This window comes from Patella vulgata, chromosome 1 (genome assembly GCF_932274485.2).
Source record: "Patella vulgata chromosome 1, xgPatVulg1.2, whole genome shotgun sequence".
Classification (NCBI taxonomy): domain Eukaryota; kingdom Metazoa; phylum Mollusca; class Gastropoda; family Patellidae; genus Patella; species Patella vulgata.
Window position 1 is genome coordinate 95182819 of NC_065879.2, and position 25179 is coordinate 95207997.

General features: G+C 34.7%; 1 long non-coding RNA gene across 1 annotated transcript; it reads right to left on the bottom strand.

The window, feature by feature from the left end:
* On the bottom strand, positions 1–10367 carry LOC126818915 (uncharacterized). Its single transcript, XR_007679410.2, has 5 exons — positions 10274–10367; positions 3649–3867; positions 2869–3096; positions 1330–1767; positions 1–739 (listed from the first exon to the last, which is right to left on the bottom strand). It is a non-coding gene; the product is annotated as an uncharacterized LOC126818915 (long non-coding RNA).
* Positions 10368–25179: the final 14812 nt, after the last annotated feature.

Sequence of the window (25179 nt, forward strand, 5' to 3'; positions counted from 1 at the left end):
TTTTATTCAGATAAGCGTTTTAATTTATGTTATAAAAGTCTTAAAATTTAAATTGTATTCACAGTAATATACAATAAGTGCAGAAAATTGTCGTAGTATTTAAAGGCTCAATACCACTCTTGTTGTAACTGAATAATATGTCCCAATCTTTATTCTGGTCAACAAATTGTGCTATTTTAGAATATTTCAATTAATTGATGATACAAATTTCATCTTAACACACCTTATTTAAAAATTTTGAAAAATTCAACATAATGGTTTGAAACGTCTAACGTAAACCTTTTCAAATGAAACTTCGATTTAAAATTATTTTCGAACCCTCTGGACAAGTAAAATAGGATGTAATGGATAATTTACACAACAGGTAGGACAGTTAAACATCTAGTACTTAGATAGAGATATTATATATTTTCTGGAGATTTCAAGCCAGCAAGAGTGTTATTATCCCTTTAAATATAATCATATTGATTGAATGCAAGAACAAAAACCAGTAAAAATTAAACAAAAACATGGGATATTTTCATAACCAACTTCTATTTTATACCCACCAGTCGCAAAGTCTTTAATTGGGCCATAATTTCTACTTTACATGTATATGCTTATTAAATTTATTTGAAATACTGAAACATGTATTTTCACAATAAAGCTGTTTATTTTTCCTTCGTTTTTCACCATTGTTGATTTTCTTATCACCTCCCTCATTTCTTGGTAATGGCCTGCTCGGGTTAATTTCAAGGACCTGAAAACCAAACACAAGTAATATTAAATATAAAAACTAAGAACAAATACGAAACGATAATTTTAGACGCCGCTCGAGTTTTGATACACCCATCCCCACATAGTCTCGGGCACTTGGAACATTCTAGTCTTCAACGTACGAAGAATCTGGGTCAGTTGTCAACGTTTGATGAAATTCTACTGGATAATCAACCACATAACAACCCGGTTTAAGCATGGTCAGTGGAACTTTTTAGCTAAAGCCAATAACGAGTTGCACTCCTTCAGGAAATAAATCTCATATATCATGCATTATGAGGCAAGGTAGATAACTCTACTAACAATATTCACTGACTGTATTGTTCACAGTTTTAATATCACAAGTGGAGCAATATCTGACAATGTTTCTGTCACAAGCTAGTACTGACTGTGAAAGCTTTGATAATACACATTTATTGAAAGTAACTATCAACTGTAGAAATAACTGGAAACTATCTGTTAATTCTCATATCCTTCTACTTCTTAATCAACAAAACTTCGATAATTCAAGGCCAACAAGAATCGCCACTGAAAAGGGATCTATATAGAGAATGGCCAGGAAACACGACTTACTTGTTCTATTGAAGCATTTCGGATTGCAGAAACCAACTTGACAACCATTATGACATACGCCATCTTCTATTCTACAGCCTCCTGTATTACAGTAGGAACATGTCTGTAGACACAAACCATTACATCCCCAATATCCATCTTTACATCCAGTCAAACAAACACCATCTAATTGTCGACATGGACCATTACAGGTAGAACATGATTCTTCACACACATCACCATAGTAACCATCTTTACATCCGGTGCATTTCCCAGTTCTAGCATTACATTTACCATTCTTACATCTGGTGTTGCATGAAGACTCACAGAATTTACCATAAAGATCTCCTTGACAGCCATTAGAACATGATCCTGACATTTTCTCACAGACGTTGTTTGTACAATTCGCTGGACATCTAATGTTACAATCGGTACCGTAAAATCCATCAGGACAATTTTCTAGAGTAAATATAAAGTTTAAAACATGTATACTCTCTCAGTAAAGGAAGAATAATAATATATAAAGGATTATGTCACTAATTATATCAAAATTATTAGTATAATTACTAATATAATAAAGCTATTTTATAGGGAATACGGAAGGGTGTTATGTAGGAGCCCTATTCGTTTATAACACTGTAAGTGATAAATTCATATATATATATATATATATATATATATATATATATATATATATATATATATATGGCAGACAAACTGTGTAAAATCCTTTCTTGGACGAATTACAGAGATGGAGAGTTTCATGTTGATCGGGTGTTCGAATGGAATTTTATTGGTTCACAGCTTTGAGGAGTCGCATTGACAAGATGGTTTTTGAGCAATGCCAGAGGGTAATGCCCCTGTCGTGAATTGTAACGATACAGGCTCGTAGCTAGCCCAAAATTGTTAGGGGGTTGGGGGGGGGGGGGGCAAAGGCATCTGGGGGCGTTGATGTACACACTCGACGGTCCACGGTAAACTGTACCGTGGAGCACCTCCGAAAGTTCAAGGGTCCCCCCCACCATAAAATTTTGGAAAATCGGGCATGCACCTGAAAATGACAGACAATTTCAACATGAATTTGATATGAGCTTTAAATTTGAAGGAAGGAAAACGACTTGAACGTACCTATAATAATTTAAGAGATAAACGAAAATTCACAATCGAGTTAAGAGTGCGAATTTTTCCAGACTATCACGCCGTTTTGGGCGACCAATTCATTTGTGGTCGCCTAACCAACCTCACTCGGCAGTATGGGCGCCCCGCCAATCTGACTCTGCATTATGTATGGCCTGGCAATAATATATTGTCATTATAAGGCACTCCACCAAACTTGTCATTATGGGGCTCCCTCCGGGATAAGACACCCCACAGATTAGGCCGTTTTTGGGTGCCCCATCAATCAAATTGTGGTGGTGATCGTGTGAGTCATTATGAGGCGTCTCAGAATTTCGGGGGGCGCCTCATTTATAATGACATACTCGGAAATAAGATTGCTAATTGTTGCTTATCTTATCCTATTCCAAAACTGGCAAACTGTTGAATCAGTAATAGACCTACCTGTGAATATTTGTACTTCACATAACGTCAAATATTTATGTGTTGAAACAAAAACATATCTAGCCGATAATGATGGTACAGGTGGTTGATTACATCTCTCTATGGTATATACAGATTGTCCTTTTGACGTGTGGTCTTTATAACATGGTGTAGCTGATCTAAAACCTGCTTCATCACATTTACCAGTAGAACTCAATCCAATCTCAAATTCTATCATTGTGTCAGTATCTGGAAACAATATAAATTGTATGTAACTCACTCAGTGGGGCTTGTATCACATCTAACATCAATTTAAAAACAATATGAAATGTATGTAACAATAATGTGATAATGCTGAAAATAATCAGAAATTAAATTCTTGCCACATTTACTATTTGTTTAACCCACTCTATTAATATTAACACTTTTAAAGTACTTGGCATATTGTAACCAATAAATTGGGTGGGAATTTAAGACTATCGATCTGTTACGTGCACTTCGTAACCTAAATACTTACAACGGATCGTCATTGCAGGAGCAAAATCTTAACAAACTTAATATCATGTTTTATGAGACAAATGCTTTGTTTTTCAATCAATCAGTCACTCAGTGGCGCCATTTCCACATCTAAAAACAACGACGTAAAAATTGTGTTTATTGAACTGGATATATTGCAAACTATTGTTCTAATATTTAATCATCAGATATCATTCTGCTTTCGGGCACAAAGTTTCAAAAAGGTAAAGTCGTTACTATGCTCTTACAAATCTTACAGTTCCGTTTAGTTATAATCTTACGTACCGTCATCTAATATGTTAAATATCTTCACACTACTGATATCAAAACTCTGTTTTAGATCGACACACAACCATTCTGTTGCTCTATCGTCATCAGTCTGTGTACAACTTCCCCCAGACCAATCCTGATTAGTATTACCATCTACAACTTTATCTGAAACGCCATAGTACGTTGAACTTTGCCTTGTTGGTTTATTAAGTGCCACATTCAAGGAACCTGAACCTGAAATTATATTGAAGACATTCAAGTGCATAAAGTAGTCACCCTATCAGTCCATTTTTGTTATGTTTCCAATCGCAAAGGAATTTGCAAGGCACTTAATTAGGATTGTGTAGGCATGCTTATCAACGCATCATCCACCCCTCGTCGGCATAGATGTTGATTCGATTAGGTGGCAACACTTTAAATAGTGTGTAAATCTTTATCAGTTTTTGTGTCGTATTACATGAAGCCCGCACAATACAAATGTGGCAGACGGTATTAGGCTCCATAACTGTAAGTTCACAACACTTAGCTCAACCTTGTTTAATTTCTATGGTCCAGTCCATAATTTTTCACTAAATCGTGGCAAATTGTTAAGGCCCGGTCCCACTGCACTTACGGATGCAAAGAGGATGTTAAACGGGGAAAAAACGTGCCCTTTGTTTGAAAACGCCATGCATCCGTTAGGTACTCATTGCATACGTGTTTCATACGCTCTATCCATCGAACATCCGTTCACATCGATTTCATCCGCGCGAAAAGTTTTGAGCTGCACAAAACTTTTATAACGGAAGAACTTTCTGCCGTGTACGATGTAAATGCGCGACATATACGAGCACCAAACGTTCCATGTCCGTTATCATCCGTTAAACGTCCACTGTATCCTTTCTGCATCCTCTGGGAATCCTCGCAACTGACATCCGCTCCAGCTGAAAACGGAAAGAGGGAGGGAAGATAAGGTACATGGAACGTCTATACATCGTTAGTAGCACGGAAATAGAAAGGATGTAAGCGTATGCATCTCGTATATAAAGTTTTCAAAACGGACAAAGCGTTTGTATCTGGGATGTATCTGGTATATTGAAGGATGTCGGGAGTTTGTCGGAGCTGTCATCCACTTCCATCCGCTAGGCTTCCGATGAACATCCTTTTAACATCCCCGCTACATACTTCCCACGTTCGTTCTTTTCCGTTCAGTTTTCGCAAATTTTCGTCAATTTTGTCCATTTCTGGAGCAGATGAAAACGGATGGAGCCACGCCCGAAAGTTTGCTCGCCCGCTGTGTCCTTTTTGCATACGTTTTGTGTCCATCGGCCACTGGGACCGGGCCTTTAGCAATTGGATATCAACCTCCATAACTGTACGTTCACTGTTCATGATGTTTCTATAAATTGTGGTTTTCATGAACTTGATCCACACTTAGAGAAGACCCCCACCTTGTTGTAAATAAAATAAGAAGGCATTGAGATGAAACGTGCCTGCTTTAGTAATCTCATCTTTATTCGGCAAATATAAGGCACGTGCCTTAGGTCAAGCCAAAAATCTAGGCCAGAAATAAACAAAGGAATTGTTTTTTTTGATAAATATCAGTTGATGACAAAAATGCTTCCCTTTTTTATACGCCCACATTTTTATGTGGGCATATATTGTCGTCGCCCCTGTCCACCCACAATTTGATTGTGGACACTCTACTGGTCACAATTTTTATCCAATTTTGACAAAACTTGAAATATAGGTTTATCTCCCAATGATCGCGGTTCCTTGTGATATTGGCAATGTATCGGATCGTAAGTTCATGGATTATGGCCCCTGATAGTATGATTTTTAACCGATTTTCATGAAACTTGAGATATATTTTTATAACTTATAACCCAATGTTCCGTACGTAACTATCGTACGAAAATTAAATAGTAGCTGGTTCTGCTGGTAGGGTGGATCTGTCATTCAGATTGCCAATGATCTTGGTTCCTTTCGATATTTGCGCTTATCAGACCGTAATTGCCTGGAGTATGACCCCCTAGTTGAACAAAAAATCGCGTCTTTAGCGTGTGGCCTCTTTAGATGTCACAATTTTTATCCTGTTTAAAAACCTTTTAAATATATTATATATAACCGCTACACCTGCCCCTGCAATGACGGTTCGTTAAAAATAAAAAAGGAAGTAGAAAATCAATCGTTATTCGTTTATTCCTGTACCCATGTTTGATAAACTCGTTCAACATGATGACAATGAAGGTATTACGTTAATGAATACATGAACGTTGGATGATTGTGTACGTTGGATGACTATGAAACGTACGTTGAACAAATGATACATTACAGCTGGTTACAACTAACGATGAAAGAACGAACGAAGAACAAACAAATGAAGAACGGTTTCATTGAAAAGATAAAAATACAAATGCATGTATTTACAATAAACTCTGTAACATATATGTTCTACATAACCAATAAGTAATAAGTATTGGAGAGTGCTGCTGGCGCTAAAACAACTCATAATATGCAATGCATCACCTACCAAGGAATACAAAGTTACATCATAGAACTAAATACACTGGAACGCCAACGAGCCCGTTAGAGCGAATTATGCTCGTCCTCGCATGCGCGAAGATAAAAGTGCCATGTTTACTTCGGGTAGGCCTGATGCTATGGCGGAGTATTTGGAATTCCAGTTTATCGATGTCATTTTAGACGTAAGTGTTGGCTGAATTCTCTTAAAATAAATATTAATTTGGAAATATTCCAATGAAATACAAAATAAAATTCTGTTAAATTTGTATTTGAAAGTAGCCTTTGGCTTGTATAGTTCGGCAAGTGCTGGTGTCAAATCATGCGGCAATTATTAATTCATGAGAGAAAAAATAAGCTTATCAATTTAGAATAAATCATTGGCCAATTATATTTATTCCCAAAATAAGAATTAATAAAAAAAAGTCTATAGAATTCTGTAGTACCCATTCTATTCCAACAGAAAACTGTAGTGATCCAATTGCCAAACTACGGAATACTACAGTATTAATTCCTATACGAGTAATACAACATAACTCTAGAATTTTCATACAGAAAATGCAATAAAAAAAAATCTATAGGAGTCTTGATAAGCAGGCAGAAAATTTCACTGCATTTTTTGAAGATTTGCAAAATTATAATAATATAGGCCTACTAGTCCTCATTTTTATATAGGCCTACCTATTTCTAAAACTGTGATCAGCTGTCAAAAAAAGGTCAAAATATGCAGGCAGAATTCTCGGAGCATGTTATGAAGATTTGTAAAATTAAAATACTACTAGGCCTTGTAATATAGGCCTACATATTTCTAAAAAAAGGTGATCAACTGTCAAAAAAAAAGTCATTATAAGCAGGCAGAAAATTTCATTGCATTTTGTGAAGATTTGCAAAATTAAAATAATATAGGCCTACTACGGCTCATTTTTTATATAGGCCTACCTATTTCTAAAACAGTGATCAGCTGTCAAAAATTAAGTCAAAATATGCAGGCAGAATTCTCTTAGCATGTTATGAAGATTTATAAAATTAAAATAAATTGACATTTACAGGGAGGAAGGCGTTTGCCCACTATCAAGGAGATTTGGATTTTGATTCAGATGTTTGTTGAGAAAATTGCCTGTTTTCCCCTTTTGTCAGTGGTGCATCAGGTAGCATTGCATATACTGTATTATGGAAGCATGAAGGAGTGCATTAAATATCAAAACTAAGTTTGGATTGGCACCAAGTACTGTGAATCAGAATGAAATAATTTTTTTTTTATTAAAAGGAAATAATAAATTTGAAATATGAAAAGTTGTGGATTTAAACGTTTATAATATGTGTATTTGCAATATAATAGAGACCCACAAAATGTAAAGACATTACTATTCTTAACTATGCTTATAGTGAAGTGACACTGTGTGAAGCTAATGTTTTTAGGATCTCGAAAATTTGCCCAAGAAAATATACCATAGTTGCATTCACATTGAACCTTAAATTTATATAAATTTATGACAATTTCACACATTTGATCAGAGAGAAAAGTTACCAGATTTATGCCGGAAACAATGTAAGACATATTTTCATTCACCCTATTGTAAATTGTGATCCGTGTGTCAAAGTTACAATAAATGGTTTTATGTAATCATAGAGGAGGGAGTGGGTAAATTTTACAGTTTACTGAATACACCTGTACCAGTACACACAAGAGCTGCATATCTTATGAATTGAATAGAAATTGACTTTAAACACATTGAGGAGAATTCATAATTTCATTGAGTGGACAAGATAGACAGTCTCTATCCCTAGTACATTTTCAAAATATTCACAATAATCCAATGATTTCATTCATTATATTTATTAAAATTATTTCCAAAAAATAGAATGTGTAACTGAAAGTGTATAATGTACAGTCAGTTGATAGCCGAGTCTATTTCAATTCTTCACAAGAAATATATTTCAAAGTCTTTCAGGCACTCGCATAACAACCTGCTTTTCATTCAGTGCAACAACTATTTTAAAGTTAGGATTTAAGGATGAATCAACACTCAGTGCGGGTGGTTATTTAGGAATTATATTTTATTGTCCTTCTTCCATGCTAGAAATTCCTTGTTCACATCAAATGAAAGTTCTTCATAAAATTAAATACAATGGCTTTTGTATTATTGCTCTGAAAAAAAAAAAATACATATTAATTATTAGTAGTAGTAGTAGTAGTATGTTTGAACATAAAATAGAGTTTCTTCAGTGATTTCTGTGTCTACAAATTACAAATAAATTTTACAGTTGAATAAAGAGAAATGCAGTTTTAGTTATACTAATATAATTTATGCATAAATTAAAAAGGCAGTTGGCGTCAGATTTTACAGATTATGACTTTACAGATGGGTTTATATTCAAATCAGACTCAATACCAAGAAAGTACGACTGATTTCAGGTAATGCCATGGGAATTGGCACAAGAAAAACTTTCTTCAATCAGCATTATTCACTTGATAGCTCTTTTAATTTTACTCAAACAAGGCCTTAATTTATATACAAATCCACTCCTTCAATGACACAAATCTGATATCCTTTTCTTCTTGATTATCATGTGAATTTTTTTACAAAGAATCAAGAAATAATATTCAAAAGGAAAATTCCATTTGTACATTTTTCTTTGAATTAGATCAAATAATTTAAATTTAAAAACAAAATACCAGTATTCATTATTGTGTACTTTTATTTTATTAGTTTCCCAATATTGTAAAATTAGAAGTATGGTTGTGCTCACTGAAATATTACTAAATCAACTTTTTGAAATTCATTCACATTCCTGACAGGCCTCTATAAGTCTATAGTAAACAAAAGGGTTTGGTACGTAATTCCGTCCCCGACTTAAACCAGTCATTACATTATTTTTTTGTAAATCGATTCATTTATGTTTTCTCAAAAATTAACGATGACTTGATTGTATGAATTATAGGCCTAATGACATTAGTGAATTTTCAACATACCTGTTTATAAAGACAGTGCGCAGTTTGTAAATTGTACTGTGCTGGCAGCCAGTCGACGTCGTCGCTTCCAGTTCTTCGTCATTTTACAACTCTCCCTGACACCCTGTTGCATTATTTATGACATTTTTTTTTATATCAATAATAAATGATGAGCGAAGATCACAACATTTGTTTGAAGTGAAGCACAAATGAAAAAATATTTAATCCAATTCACTCGCTTGCTTTCAACATTATCAGGCTAACAAAATTACGTGATAATAACAAGATACCGGAAGTAAACCGTGCACTTTTTCGAAGCACGTCACACAGCCAAAAATTTTACCGGAAGTAGACGCTCGTTGGCGTTCCAGTGTATTTAGCAATCTGTTTTACAGACCTAATGCGACATCCGTCTTTTGTCTCTGTCCAAGATGACTGACCTTTAAAAGGTCAGACCGCTGTAGTTCTAAGGGTGACGTCACATCACAATGTTTACCAACAAAGCAAGATGGCATCGATAACGTCAAAAAAGATTACTTCTGTGGCTTGTTTTTGTTGTTTTAAAACAAACACGAGCAGGTCAATCAGATTAGATGGTAAAAAATGTACTTCTGAAAGAATTCAGAGTAAACAAACAGAAAAAAACGTCAAATTGATGGTCACACGTGCGTTGTTTACATCAAACGTAGTAATATGAACTGGTACGGGTAATATGAACTGGTACGGGCAAAATTATATCGTTTTACCCATTTCACGCCTCCGCGTACTATTTTCTGTACCTTTTTACGCTAAATATGGAATATTTTTTTATCAAGATATACTTCAAACACCTTTATTTATTTTTCTAATACTAAAAAAAAATGTCTCAGAATTTAATTTGTCGAAAGAAAAAAGTTAATATTTTGTAGTCATTAAGTCGCATCGATGTCATCCTTATCAGTGACTGTAGCGGCCAAGCGAATATTGACTGCGGATCAGTGTGTGTATTTAGTTCTATGGTTACATGTAGCAGACGAGGAAATTGCACTCACGTGACAAGCAATATCGGTTTTGCGTGGGGAAAAAACACCCGAAAAAGTAAATCGTTAAATTTGACAGAATTATGAATTGACAGTGAATAAAAATAATATGGAAATGATCTGCGATATCTGTTTACACTTTTACATAATTCTCAAGTAAACTTACAACTTGTGAGAGGGTAACAGGCGTTAGAAATGCATGGTCTCGAATACACATGCCGTTTTTCTGCACATCAATGCCAATGGCGCTCGCTAATACCGGTTGAGTATGAAACTCGGATTTGGATTACGGTACGTTCAAATTACAGACTAGGACTAAATAAGAAGGGAAACGGCATTCTGCCGTAACAACCATTATGATGGTTGAGTACGCAAGTACATAATATCAAGGTTGTGGACCATCTAGTGGTCACAATTTTTTTTTTATCTAATTTTGATTAAACTTAAAAAATAAGTGTTTATATCTTGGATTATGGCCCCTGATTGTAGCTATGTATAAATACACAAATTATTAATAAAAATTGTTGACAAGTTTGACTCATTGTGTGATCAGTTTAAAATGTGGGGGTATAGTTTTTAAAATGTAAGTATTCCCCGCGTCGTGCGCAATACCCATCATATGTAGAGATGTGAAATAACTAGGATCACGTACTGAAATATGGAGATGGTAGTACTGTCCCGGGAGGAGGTAGTGGTTCGTGTTCAGAAAAATAATAATAATATTTGTCGTATAGGATATTTACCTACCCGAAGCCCAAGTGTTCTCTATCATATCCATCCGCGGGAGAGAAGGTTTATATCCGACATATGTCCCAATTCTTAATGTAATCTTTAATAAAATTTTCGATTTAAGCACATTTCCAGCAGAATGGGGTACTGCGATGATATGTCCTATATATATAAAAAAGGACGAAGGAACAGTGTTAAGAACTACAGGGGCATATCATTACTACCAGTAATTAGCAGGCAGTATGAAGTTAGCTCGATTTTCGTTTTTCGATATTGGTGAATATCGAAAAACAACTAGCTCGTTTTTCGATATTCAAACTTGAATCTAAAAAAGCAGATTTAATGGATGTATATATACAGAATGTCTTCAAAAAATATTTGATTAAATAAGTATTCTAAAATGAACTAAAGATATCATAAATGAGGATGCCCGAGCAGTGAATTCACATAACAAAAGCTCTTTCTCCTTGTTTTTTTGATATTGGCGAATGTCGTTTTTCGAGATTCGCCAATATCAAAAAAACAAGTAGAAATAGCCGTTTTTATACGAATCCACTGCTCAGGCATCCACATTTATGATATCTTTAGTTCATTTTACAAAACTGATTTAATCAAATGTGTTTTGGAGACATTCTGTAGATGTACAACCATTAAATCTACTTTTTTAAGATTCAAGTTTGAATATCGAAAAACGAGTAGCAAATTTTATGGATGCATATTTAGAGAATGTCTCCAAAACACAATTGATTAAATACGTTTTCTAAAACGAACTAAATATATCATAAATGAGGATGTCTGAGAAAACGAGCTAAAGATACCATAAATGAGGAGGTCTCAGCAGTGGATTCACTTAGAAAATGCTCTTTTTTTTTATGTTGGCGAATGTCGAAAAACGAGCTACTCGTTTTTCGATATTCAAACTTGAATCTAAAAAAAGCAGATTTAATGGATGTATATCTACAGAATGTCTCCAAAACACATTTGATTAAATCAGTTTTGTAAAATGAACTAAAGATATCATAAATGTGGATGCCTGAGCAGTGGATTCGTATAAAAACGGCTATTTCTACTTGTTTTTTTGAAAATGAATAAGCTGAAACGATGGCGCTTAAGCAATGGAAATTGAAATCCCCATTGCGCTTGAGCAATGGAAATTGAAATCACCATGGCGCTTATGCAATGGAAATTGAAATCACCATATTTTAGCCATATTGACGGACTGTTAATTTCTTTTCCTACAATCGACTTTGTCAAGCCTCTTGGGTGTACTGGTGAGAGACGGTTTAGTTGGAAAACGATTTGTTGTGGCCCCGCTCATCTTTAATGAAAATATATAGGTTGTAAACTCAAAATGGCCAAAACACATGTGATGACGATACGCTATGAAATATCCGGTTAATTCCAGTGATCTAGACACAATTCCACTGCCCTGACGAACATTTTCAATAGGCCTACGCTATTATATATAACAACTTTCACTTTCAATCTGATCTCTCTTTTGTTAATCCATGAAATCATTGCAAGTAATAGGAACTGGTTTAACGTCATGTCCTAACAACGGCGTTTGTACCTATATTCCACCTTCCAATGGTTCGTTTATGAGCACGTAAAAGATCCCTTGACAGTTGGAATTTGACGTAAGCTTTGGCCGTAGCATCGCTGTCTGGGTACCCCCCCCCCCCCCCCCGCACAATACTTCGTACGTATCCGTCTTCATTAGCCCGGATGGTACAGAAAAGCACGACGACACATTTCATTTCTATGGATAGGCAGATATTTGTCTCAAACCCATCTCATTTGTACACGCCGAGTTTAACAACATAGTAAAATCGAAAATTATTTTTACATCACCGAAAATCAACGAAAGGCTATATAGTCTCTTTAATATATTTTTGATTGACCAGAAATCCAAATCCATTCCATTTAAAGTTAAATATACAAATTTAAAATACCAACTTACCTTCTCCACACAAGGTTGCCAAGACAACGAGAACGGCTAATCTAATATCCATACTGGCTGATGCGTGGAACTTTTTAAATGTTAGACGTCGAGAGTCTGTTTTAAACATCAGTTATTCTGCTTGTAAACTAATCTTATTGCCACTGACTCATGTTCTTATAGCTGATAAGAACATGATGTGGAAACGATGACGTGTTAGTTTCTTTACAGATGTTATTCATATCTTTATCAGATTTCTACGTAAAGAACAACAATGTCCGGTACCGCTCATATTTACTTCTAAGAAGCAGATATTAAGAAGCTGTGATACAATTTGTAATACATTGGAGAGCAAAGAGTAAAAACATGTTCTTGGAAAAATTCCGTAAACCGGATATACAATATAATTTATTATAGAAATGTAAATAGACTACGAAGAACAATCTACACTAATAAATCCGTTCTGGATATTAACTCAGTTTTACTGTATCTAATATAATATTTTGATTAGGATATTAACTCAGTTTTACTGTATCTAATTTAATATTTTGATTAATTTATTGAGAGTAATTTTATACCAGTATATAATTTAAGATTATAATTTTAAACAATGTATTTATATTTTCTGTAAATAATTTCTATCGGGGGATGATTTGCTATTAACTCAGGCTTGTTTTCAAATCAGGTAATTTATATTGTACTTAATAAATATTTATAGAATAGATTGTGTTTAAAACAGAAATAGCACAATAATTATTTTGTTCTTATCTGTGGTAATACAATACATATTAATTAAAGTCCAATCATGCCAGTATAAAAGTGAATATAGAATTAAAGGGACTTAACCCCATCTATACTTTAGTGAATATAACTCTTATAACTTTGCATTTCAAGCTGTCATTTGTTCCTATATAATAAATGCATACAGTTGTGTGTGGGTGTGTGTACCTTTTATATTCCTCGAAGTGCGTTGTTTGATTGAACTTGAATAAGGCAATGTAGGAATTGCAAGAAGGAAGTGTTCCTTGTGAAGATCTGTAAAAACAAAATGACATTTCGATATCCAGGTTGAAGGCGGAATTATAATATAAATATACCAAAAACTAGAATAATTTATGTATCATTTGTGGACTAACTCCAAATCAAAGATGAGATACATGTAGTTCCATTTAAAGTTACTTGGACTAAAAACATATTCAAACTAATTAATCTATCCAAATTTTGCTTCACATCTTTTTCAAAACATTGAATTTGTGAGGGAATACCCTTGCTATAAAAAAAATCAATTAAAAGAGGGCATGTTTGAGTCACGTGTCACAGTACCTAGCAGTATCGAAGGCGGGGGAGAATTCATTGCATATACAAGACGATGGTGTCCTTAATCGCTGATTATTTATCACAAATATCGAAGCCTAATTAAATTCACGGATTATCCACTGGCCACGTCTTTTTCCGCGTTTTTTTTATATCAGATACTGTTGTACGCTTAAGCTAACCATCAATTTTATCAACACATACATCAAACGCTGACTAATACTGGGATCTTCTCGTGCAAGCTTTGATGTCACTCGAGCAGACATCCCTAATCGTCAGGTTGTCGATTAGGGGAACCCTTACATTTTTGTCCTGTATACATTCCATGAGTGCTTTTCAGGGAATCCAGTATTTTTCTAGTAAGATTGGATATTTCTACTTTCGATATATACCAACATTGCCATACTTTTATTGGAAATAACCACCCGATAAATACTTTTCTGGGAAAGTATATTTAAATCAGAAGGTTCAAATTATATGCCATTCAACATCGAAGTCCCGATACTCCACGTCTGATACAGACATTGTCATAGGCGTACGAGCTGGGGGGGGGGGGGGCCCCCATTTTGGGCACCAAATGCTGGGAAAATTTGGGCACACAATTGTACTTTGTAAAAGTTGTATAAAAAAAATATTGTCTTCTTGAATGTGTCCAATTTAACAGCGAATTTATTATTATTATGTAACATACTAAGAACCTAACTACATTTTTTGGGCACCAACCACCACCGCCCCCCCCCCCCCAGTCAAAAATTTCCCTGTACGCTTATGGACATTGTATAGTAGACAGTGTCAGCTGTCAAAGAGATACCCGTTGATGAAATGAAATGCTGTGACAAAGTGATTTATGTTAAAACTAGCTGAGTTCATTAAGTTCTATGTACCTAAATGATACTGTTGAATTTGGTGAGAAATATAAATCACTTTGTCACAATGCTCCGAACTAGGTTAATGAAGATGGACATGCGCCATACAGTGTGCTATGGGGGAAATTTTGCCCGGACAGCGGCACTACTCTTATGTCGAATTCCAACTGTCGAGGGATCTTTTACGTGCACGCCAATGCGTCAGGGGAACTTGGTTTTTCGTACCATCCAAATGACTAGACAGCTGTCCTCGTCAGACCCTCCGTCCTGCATCACTGGAAACCACCCCGGAAAATCTGGATAAACATTCTCGCCCAATGCAGGGATCGAACACCCGACCTGCAGGCTAGCGAGCCAGCTTCTTTTTTTTTTCTTGTAAAATATTTATTCACAGAATAATAAGTATATACATTACATAAAAACAGTATTTCCAAAATTCATATACATTCCATATATAATTAATTCCAGGCAAAAATACATTATGATATTAAAAACAGGTATTTTTGATTATTTTTAGTATTATATTAATTGAGTTGGCTATTTGAACAATAGCATAAAGTACAATAAGTTATGTACAGTTAAAAACATTGCCTGTGTTTAAAGACTGATAACACAATGGAAAGATATTTGATAAATCTAAGCAGTGGCATTCATAATGTTGCAAGTAATGTAAGCAAGAAGGAATCATATAACATAATGACTTATGTCATAGAGGCGTCCTGCCATATTAAAATACGTATTAGTGATTGTAACATAAACCTGTCGCTATCAATACCCGGCTGGAGATCTTGGTAGTATTCCTTATGTCATTGCGTAACTATAACTTGTTGTTGGCGTGTCTTATCTAACTTTCTTTGTCTGATAAACTATATTGAATGTTAAACCTTCATATGATGCTTGATACATTAGACAGGTGTCTAATGAGCTCCTTTGTCTCGAATACGTTTATAAACTCAGAACAGAAACGAATCTTCAGGCGGGTCCAGGAGGCCATGCTAGGCGGGTGCCTAGATCAAGGTACCTAATGGATACGAGAGAGGTCCAGGCAGGGCTAGGAGTTAGGTCCGGCCAGGACTGAGCGAAGGCCATGGGCGCCTTGGCACGAGACGGTACGAGACGACAGCTTCTGGAGTTAGCACACTCATGCTAAGCCAAGCTAATTAAGTCATGACTCCTTCCATATAGTTAGTTCTACGGTCGTTTACATCACGATGTTTGTACCTAATATTGTAAGAAGCAGAATAAAACTATTATTAGATGTATATACCAGTGTTGTCATCCAAGAACCCGATTTAAGAACCAATATTGTCACATATTAATTGGTGCCGTGACCAGGATAACGCTTGAAGTCTTATACCACTAGACGACCACAGGCCACAGATTTTAGTATTCACAGGTAATTCTTTTTCTAAATCCTACCATGGCGACGGTTAATAATGACATTGTGCTATAATGTATTATAATTTAACTGGGAAATCAGCAGTTTATCACCACGCTTTATTAAATATCATGGTGTAGTTACTTAATTTAATATAACGTTCAAGCTAGTAGTGGAACAGTCCTTAACTATTTGTAGGAAAATGACTAAAACAAAATTGTATATATATTGTTTGTTTTACAATGGGTCATGTTGTTTTTAAAAGATTATAAATTATAATTGTTTGTTTTGAACACATATTTTGGCATTTAAAATTAGTATTAATAGGTTAATATCGAAAAGTAAAATGTTTTGTGATTGTTTAACTCGAATTGGGTTAACAGTATCGTAATTTGAAATTTAACCCAATAACATTCACACAGTATTACCGCGTTTATCTCTAAGGTTTTTTATTTGTTTTGTCTATACGTGTATATTACCCCAAGTGTTAATGGGATGGCCCGATATTTACGGGAAAGATTTTATTCGTGTTTAACGTAGTACCCCAAATGTTAATGGGATGACCCGATATGTACGGGAGGGATTTTTTATTATTTTTATTTTGTGATACCCCAATAATATAGATTGGGAGGTCCCGATATGTTACGGGAAAAGGTTTATGTGAAACCCCAGTCAGGTGGGATTGGTTTAACCCCAGGAGAGGGTCGTGCTCAGAATTAGGAGCGAACGTATTGTCTTGTTTTGTGTTGTCTTTAAAAATTATAGAGATAAACCGTTATTAATTTTGATAAGTTCTTTCAAAAATATCTTATTTTAAGATTGGTTAAATGTGTTCAGATTATTCATATTCTTGAGATAAAACAATATGACTCCCTAATTTCAATTGTATCCATGTAAATAATACTGTAAATATCGTTAGATCGATATCTAAAGTCAAATCTGTTCCACTTGCTAATTTGATTAACTATTAATTAAGTTCACTCCATGATATATATGATAAGCAGATGATAAAACTTCGGCACGGGTGGCAGTTAATACTCTTCATATGCACATGTCATAACACGCCGTTTTGCCAGACGGTATGGAAAATGAAAAGACTACCGGTCAATAAGAAGAGCTGAACTAAACGGAGCAGGGAATATTCTGACCCCTCAACATTACTGGAACGAGGAAGGGCATCATATGTACCCCACCCCTACAGTTGGCTACGACAGTGCAGTAGTTTGTGTTCGCGATTCCACCAAATAATCGGTCTAAGAAGATAATTACAGTAGTTTGTGTTCGCGATTCCACCATTTATGTGAATAATAAGAGTAGTCTGTGTTTGTGATTCCAGGATCTCGTTTTTTTTTTTTTTTCATTGACTCGCGTGTGTGACCGATTGTGTGTATATAACTTTCAAGTTCGTGTGTTTTTCATTGACCCTTTCATTTTTGGATATTATGACATTTTACATGTATATATAACTTTTAAATTCGTGTGTGTTTCATTTACCTTTTCTTTTTGTTTATAGACATTTTTGTATACGACATTTTACGAGTGTTGTTTGTTTTTATATATTTTTTCATTATTATTATTGTTGTTTATATCTTTATAAGAGTAGTAATTATCGACTCCATAGGTATCTAATTTTGTAATAGTCTTTAAAAGTTATTTCATATAATTCATAACTTTATTCAAACAAAGAGAGGTATATAACATAATGACTTATGTCATAGAGGCGTCCTGCCATATTAAAATACGTATTAGTGATTGTAACATAAACCTGTCGCTATCAATACCCGGCTGGAGATCTTGGTAGTATTCCTTATGTCATTGCGTAACTATAACTTGTTGTTGGCATGTCTTATCTAACTTTCTTTGTCTGATAAACTATATTGAATGTTAAACCTTCATATGATGCTTGATACATTAGACAGGTGTCTAATGAGCTCCTTTGTCTCGAATACGTTTATAAACTCAGAACAGAAACGAATCTTCAGGCGGGTCCAGGAGGCCATGCTAGGCGGGTGCCTAGATCAAGGTACCTAATGGATACGAGAGAGGTCCAGGCAGGGCTAGGAGTTAGGTCCGGCCAGGACTGAGCGAAGGCCATGGGCGCCTTGGCACGAGACGGTACGAGACGACAGCTTCTGGAGTTAGCACACTCATGCTAAGCCAAGCTAATTAAGTCATGACTCCTTCCATATAGTTAGTTCTACGGTCGTTTACATCACGATGTTTGTACCTAATATTGTAAGAAGCAGAATAAAACTATTATTAGATGTATATACCAGTGTTGTCATCCAAGAACCCGATTTAAGAACCAATATTGTCACAATCATTTACATAAGTACTTTCTGAGACAAAGAAGAAAAACAAACAAAATCCCAGATTCGAATTTTAGTTAGTGGAGATAGCGGCTTTAAACTTTGAAAATATTATCTAAAGGTTTAATTATTAGTATATTTAACGTCTTGAAACATAGATCAGAAAAGTGTAAGCATGACAGAAGCAATTAGGTAGGCATTCTCGGAGATATTTAGTCCAACATATTTCCATAGATAGAAATTGCATGTTAAATTTGTTAGTATATACAGTATCAATGTAAAAAAAATGGCTTTAAATTTGGATGATTTTTCTTAATGTTTCATATTCTATTCAAAAAGGTTTACATGTTAGATTTATTAGAAAAATAGAGTGAAGAGTGACAAAAGAGAACACTAGGCTTTAGATTTAGAAAGTTTTACTTAATGATTCCATGAATTAGGTCGTTTACGATCACACTTGGGCGGAGCTTAACAGCACAGGACACGTGACATGTAAACACCGTAGTAAATAAAGTTACTCTAGCGTAAAATGGGTCACGTGACACTCCGATTGAATCACAGAGGCAAGTAATAAATATTGAAGTAGCGTGTACGATCACTATGACTGACATTGTTATGTAATAAAATATTAATAAATATATGGCAGATGGCAGTCGATTATAAATTTCAAAATATTTAACAAAATAATGACAACCTTGTGTCATAATAGGCTATTATATTTATATTTAAGATAGCATAAATACGAAAAATAAAATGTCATCCCTTTTAATATTTATAAAACAAATAATTAGTAAATAGAATAATTTATCGGGTTTATCCCCTGTAATGAATCTTTTTTTTCGTCCAAAAGAGGAAAAAAGAAATCCAGGGGGATAGCACAGAGTGGGGATAGTTTGAGGCTATTAGCCTTCTTTTGCGACTTGTGTGGGTTTCGCCAACAACAGCGAGGTGTTTTGGGAGGAGTTTAGATCACGTGGTCAAAATTTATTTCATTCTCGCGAAAAGTGGGCGTGGAGAAGACAACCGAACAACAAGGTAGTTTAAATAGCGTTAATTTGTAAATCTCGTCCGCTGCTCTAAGAACCCAGTATTTTCCGATAATAGGATGATACGAGGATTATACTTCCTAATTAATACCAAGTTTGAAACATTTTTACACTGTCTTTAAAGGTTTGTAGCCTAGGTTGTAAAACAGACCGTCTGCTTCAGACAGACGGTACAGCACGAGATCACGTGACTTCGACTCTTCACACACACACACACACACACCCCAACATCCGCAAGCTGTCGTAGACAAGCAGGTACAAACTAGGTCACACACAGTAAACAAAACATGAAGGGAGAAAGGGATTAAATTATCAAAGATAAAGATTTAAATATATTATTGCACATAACGGGGTGTACATATATATATTTAAACAATTATATATATATTTAATTGTTCTATGTATCGATATAAGTATAAATATGTTATTCAAATATATATCACTAGCAGGATACCCGGCTTCGCTCGGGGGTCATAACTCCGAATTCGGAAGTGGTAGACTAACGCCACCTGGCCTATGTTACTCCCCGGTCCGAGCTACCCCTATACCCCAAATTTCAGACTCGGGGCAGACCTAGTGTAGCCGCCAACCCCGAACAGACAGACAGACAGACAGACAAACGACAGTCACAAATATATATATAGATAGATGACAGTGATTGCTACAGTTAGAAGTTTAAGGCGATTTATGTTCATCAAAGCTAAAATTTTCAGACAATGGCCTGTCTTTAATAACTATCTTGACGATAATTAGCAGATGACGGCCCGAATATTACTTTTAGTAAATATATGTAAAAGCATCTAGTTGTTTACAGGATTTTAAACTCCATTCCACTTCATTTCATTTCAATAATGGAGATATTCAGTGATATTCACTTGTTTTGACCATGGATGATTATAAAACATATATAATACTATTAATAATGTTCCATGCATTTGAAATATTTAATTGTTGTATGTATTGATATAAGTGTAAATATGTTATTGAAATATATGTTTATTACGTCAAATATATTTAAATATAATGCCTCTATATATATCATGCTTGTTTTTAATCCAAGTTATACTAGACCAATGGATTTTGTGGAGGCTAATAGGTTGATTCTAGAGAGATGCCCAAAAAATGAAGAATATCCTTCGAACAACAAAATGTATTATCAGTTATAAACAACCGCCAAGTATTAGAAGGATGTTGACATCTTCTAAATTCGATATGGACACAGAAACTAAATCAACTCCACCATGTGTTTCAAAGTGCGGCGACAATATATGTAAATTGTGTGAGGCTATAATCGAAGGTACCATCTCCCCAACTAAAACATTTACAATTAGGCAAAACATGAATTGTCATTCAAAGAATGTGGTCTACATGATGGTGTGTGCTGGATGCGGTGAATGATATATTGGAAAGACTGACCAACAACTAAGTCGCAGAATTAATCGTCATCGCTCTCACATCAAAATTCCAGAAAATAGAATGATACCCGTGAGCAAACGTTTGCATGAACGTGGGAAGGGTTGCTTTAAAGTCAGCCCCATCTATAAACTGAATTTTGAAGACACGACTTTGCTTGAAACCAAAGAGCTTTGCTTCATTAAAATGTTTGGAGCAAAACTCAATGCAAAAGGAAATTGACCAGTCGTGTCCAACTATTAACTTCTTCCCGGATTACTGTACATAATGTCGCTATGACGACGTTTCTTAGTATTACGTTATCGTTATTGTTAATATTGTTATGTTATGTCCTGATGTTGCCCTGTGAGGGAAATATCGAACACCCGACCTGCAGGCTAGCGAGCCGGCTGCTTTTTTTTTTCTTGTAAAATATTTATTCACAGAATAATAAGTATATACATTACATAAAAACAGTATTTCCAAAACTCATATAAATTCCATATATAATTAATTCCAGGCACAAAATACATTATGATATTAAAAACAGGTATTTTTGATTATTTTTAGTATTATATTAATTGAGTTGGCTATTTGAACAATAGCATAAAGTACAATAAGTTATGTACAGTTAAAAACATTGCCTGTGTTTAAAGACTGATAACACAATGTCAATGGAAAGATATTTGATAAATCTAAGCAGTGGCATTCATAATGTTGCAAGTAATGTAAGCAAGAAGGAATCATTTACATAAATACTTTCTGAGAAAAAGAAGAAAAACAAACAAAATCCCAGATTTGATTTTTTAGTTAGTGGAGATAGCGGCTTTAAACTTTGAAAATATTATCTAATGGTTTAATTATTAGTATATTTAGCGTCTTGAAACATAGATCAGAAAAGTGTTAGCATGACAGAAGCAATTAGGTAGGCATTCTCGGAGATATTTAGTCCAACATATTTCCATAGATAGAAATTGCATGTTAAATTTGTTAGTATACAGTATCAATGTGGATGATTTTTCTTAATGTTTCATATTTTCCTATAACTGGTAACTTTCACATTAAAAAATGGTAGTGTAAGCAAGAAAGGTGCATTACATCAAGAATTTTCAAGTATTTTGTACTGAAACAGGTTTACATAGGTAAGATTCCATTATTAGATTTGTTAGTATAAAATGAACAGTGTCAATGAGGAAAATAGGCTTTAAATTCAGAGAGTATTTATAAAAGATTCAAATGTGGATATTTTTGGTGACTTTAAGCTTAAAGGAAAATAGTGTGATCAAGAAAATTTTATTAACTTCATAAATTGAAGAGAAAATCTACTGAAAAGATTTACAATAGCCAATTACAATGTTAATTTGTGGTGATTATTTGATAACCAAGAATAAAGGTATTGACGTATTCAAAAAAGGTCTGGATACAGAAGACTTGTATCACTGACACACAAAGAGAACCGCTACAATTACAGTTGTAATAAATAAGGAAATTCCGAGCATATTCTATTCAAAAAGGTTTACATGTTAGATTTATTAGGAAAATAGAATGAAGAGTGACAAAAGAGAACACTCGGCTTTAGATTTAGAAAGTTTTACATACTGATTCCAATAATTAGGTCGTTCACGATCACACTTGTCACGATCACACTTGGGCGGAGCTTAACAGCACAGGACACGTGACATAAAGGTATTCGTGTAAACACCGAAGTGAATAAAGTTACTCTAGCGTAAAATGGGTCACGTGACACTCCGACTGAAGCACAGAGGCAAGTAATAAATATTGAGGTAGCGTGTACGATCGTCTGCTAGAAAGTTCTGCTTTACACTATGACTGACATTGTTATGTAATAAAATATTAATAAATATATGGCAGTCGATTATAAATTTCAAAATATTTAACAAAAGACCCTAACCCTAACCAACCTAACCCCTAACTCAAAATAATGGTAACCTTGTGTCATAGGCTATTATATTTATATTTAAGATAGCATAAATACGAAAAATAAAATGTCATCCCATTTGATATTTATAAAACAAATAATTAGTAAATAGAATAATTTATCGGGTTTATCCCCTGTAAAAATCTTTTTTTCGTCGAAAAAAGAAATCCAGGGGGATAGTTTGAGGCTATTAGCCTTCTTTTACGACTTGTGTGGCTTTCGTCAACAACAGCTAGGTGTTTTGGGAGGAGTTTAGATCACGTGGTCAAAATTTATCTCATTCACGCGAAAAGTGGGCGTGGAGAAGACAACCGAACAACAAGGTAGTTTAAATAGCGTTAATTTGTAAATCTCGTCCGCTGCTCTCAGAACCTAGTATTTTTCGATACTAGGATAATACGAGGATAATACTTCCGAATTAATACCAAGTTTGAAACATTTTTACACTGTCTTTAAAGGTTTGTAGCCTTGGTTGTAAAACAGGTCGTCTGCGCCCGACACACTGTACAACACGAGATTACGTGACTTCGACTACACACACTAACACCCGCAAGCTGTAGCAGACAAGCAGGTATAAACTAGGTCACACAGTAAACAAAACAAGAAGGGAGAAAGGGATTAAATTATCACAGATAAAGATGTAAATATATTATTGCACATAACGGGATATACATATATATATATATATATATATATATATATATATATATATATATATATATATTTAATTATTCTATGTATAGATATAAGTGTAAATATGTTATTCAAATATATATCATGACAGTGATTGCTACAGTTAGAAGTTTATGGCGATTTATGTTCATCAAAGCTAAAACTTTCAGACAATGGCCTGTCTTTAATTACTATTACTATCTTGATGATAATTAGATGGCGTCCCGAATATTACTTTCAGTAAATATATGTAAAAGCATCTATTTGTTTACAGGATTTTAAACTCCATTCCACTTCATTTCATTTCAATAATGGAGATATTCAGTGATATTCACTTGTTTTGACCATGGATGATTATAAAACATATATAATACTATTAATAATGTTCCATGCATTTGAAATATTTAATTGTTGTATGTATTGAAATAAGTGTAAATATGTTATTGAAATATATGTTTATTACGTCAAATATGTTTAAATATAATGCCTCTATATATATAATGCTTGTTTTTAATCCAAGTTATACTAGACCAATGGATTTTGTGGAGGCTAATAGGTTGATTCTAGAGAGATGCTCAAAAAATGAAGAACATTCTTCGAACAACAAAATGTATTATCAGTTATAAACAACCGCCGAGTATTGGAAGGATGGTGACATCTTCTAAATTCGATATGGAACGACTAGACAGCTGTCCTTGTCAGAACCTCCGTCCTGCATCACTGGAAAACACACCGGAAAATCTGGAAACGATCAGTCAAATGGCCGGTCTCCTTTAAGCAAATAGTATAAAAGCATGTAATGCTCAAGTTGTAGACCACCTAGAGGTCACAATTTTTATCCGATTAGATGAAACTTAAAACGATTATCACTAGCTTTTGGATGAGTTCAATTTTGGTGCGCTTTAGAGAGAGGGAGAGAAATGGGGTTTAATGTCCAGTCGACACAAACCATGTCATTTCTGTTCAATTTTATTTCAATAATTCGCTTGCGCGCAGCAGTGGGAGGAAACTGGAGGATCCGGAGAAAACCAATGAGGTTGGACAGGCGACCCTACTGACGTACAACCGGGGAATCGAAACAACGCCTGTTGACTCATTGACATACCTTATGATACAGCGGGCACGCGCTAACCATTCGGCCATCCAAACTCCCGGTGAGCATTGGATCCCTGCCTTTTAACGCAAAATGTGAAATATGAACAAGGTTTGTGGACCTTCTTGCGGTGATATTTTTTGTCCGATTAATGGGATGAAACTTAAACTATGTGTTAAGGATCAAAAGTTCTTGGATGAGATCGACTTTGATACTCACCAGCCCTTCCATTCTAGAGCAATAGCCCCTGCGTTTTATGCAAAATTTGAAATATGTATGAATTTTGTAGGTCCCCCAAGAGGGCCACATTTGTTGTCCCATTCTGATGAAACTTAACAAATAGGTTAAGGATCAAAAGATCTTGAATGAGGGGATGAGCCCTATTGATTTTATCT